This window comes from Otolemur garnettii, unplaced genomic scaffold, assembly GCF_000181295.1.
Source record: "Otolemur garnettii isolate 467f Iridium unplaced genomic scaffold, OtoGar3 scaffold00038, whole genome shotgun sequence".
Classification (NCBI taxonomy): domain Eukaryota; kingdom Metazoa; phylum Chordata; class Mammalia; order Primates; family Galagidae; genus Otolemur; species Otolemur garnettii.
This window is the reverse complement of record NW_003852433.1, coordinates 15,560,413-15,562,093: the sequence shown is the minus strand read 5'-3', so window position 1 is coordinate 15,562,093 and position 1,681 is coordinate 15,560,413. Positions and strand designations below refer to the sequence as shown.

General features: G+C 46.2%; 1 protein-coding gene across 1 annotated transcript in view; it reads left to right on the top strand.

Annotated features, from left to right (window-relative positions):
* The window catches only part of TRAFD1 (TRAF-type zinc finger domain containing 1), a 34,578-nt gene that overhangs the window by 17,021 nt on the left and 15,876 nt on the right, over positions 1 to 1,681 (top strand). The window lies entirely within an intron of this gene.

The window sequence follows — 1,681 nt, the reverse complement described above, 5'->3', positions numbered from 1 at the left end:
AAAAAAAAAGAAAGAAAATCTCTCTGGGGCGCATCTGTGGCTCAGTGAGTACGGCGCCGGCCCCATATACCGAGGGTGGCGGGTTCAAACCCGGCCTGGCCAAACTGCAACTAAAAAATAGCCGGGCATTGTGGAAGGCGCCTAATAGTCCCAGCTACTCAGGAGGCTGAGGCAAGAGAATCGCCTAAGCCCAGGAGTTGGGAGGTTACTGTGAGCTGTGACACCACCATACTCTACCGAGGGTGAAAATGAGAATCTGTCTCTATAAAATAAACAAACAAAAAAAACCCTGAAAACTATTGGGTGGCACCTGTGGCTCAGTGAGTAGGGCTCTGGCCCCATATACCGAGGATGGTGGATTCAATTCAAACCTTGCCCCAGCCAGACTGCAACAAAAAATAGCTGGGCATTGTGGCAGGCGCCTGTAGTCCCAGCTGCTGTGGAGGCTGAGGCAAGAGAATCACCTAAGCCCAAGAGCTGGAGGTGCTGTGAGCTGTGACGCCAGGGCGCTCTACTGAGGGTGACAAAGTGAGACTCTAGAAAAAAATCTTTCTGAATTGATATTATATCTGTATGGTATGCAATTTTAAAGGCACAAAAGTGGCTAGATGTAAAAAATGGTATCTCTTACCCTGTTTTTCAGCTCTCTAGGCTCTTTTTATTAGTTTGTATTTCCTGCAATAGGTAGTTCATTCATTTTACCATAAACAGTGCAGAAATTGAATAGAATTTGAATAGCATTTTTAGAATAGAACTTGAATTTAATTTGTATGAAAATGCTGGGTATGGTGGCTCACACTTATAATATTAGCACTTTGGGAGGCTTGAGCTCAGTTTGAGACCAGCCTGAGCAAGAGTGAGACCCCATCTCTACTAAAAATAGGAAAAACTAACTGGATGGGTGGCAGATGCCTGTGGTCCCAGCTACTCAAGAGGCTAAGTCAGGAGGATCCCTTGAGCCCCAAAATTTGAGGTTGCTGTGAGCTGTGATGGCACTATGGCACCCTACCTAGGGTAACAGAGTGAGACTGTCTCAAAATAAAATTTATATAAAAAGAAATTTTTGCCCTTTGGTACAGTGGTTATAAAGTATCTAAACTTTTGAAATGGGCCTGGTACAATGGCTTATACCTCTGATCCTACGTAGCACCCCAAGAGGCTGAGACAAGAGGATCACTTGGAATCAGGAGTTTGAGACCAGACTGAGCAAGAGTCAAACCTCCTTCTCTATGAAAAATAGAAAAATTAGCTGGGTATTGTGGCAGGCACCTGTAGTTCAGCTATTTGGGAGGCTGAGGCAGAAGGATCCCTTGAGCCCAGGAGTTTGAAGTTGCTGTGAGCTAAGCTGACACCGTGACTATCCAGCCTGGGCACCAGAGTAAGACTTTATCTCAAAAAAAAGAAAGGGCTGGTCATGATGGCTCATGCCTATAATCCCAGGCACTCTGGGAGGCCGAGGCAGGCAGATCGCTTGAGCTCATAAGTTTGAGACTAGCTTGAGCTAGAGCAAGACCTCACCTCTAAAAATACCTGGGTGTTGTGGCAGGCGCCTATAATCCCAGCTACTCAGGAGGCTGAGGCAAGAAATCGCCTGAACCCAAGACTTTGAGGTTGTGCTGAGCTGTGACACCATGGCACTCTACCAGGGGCAACAAAGTGAGACTCTGCCTCAAAAAAAAAA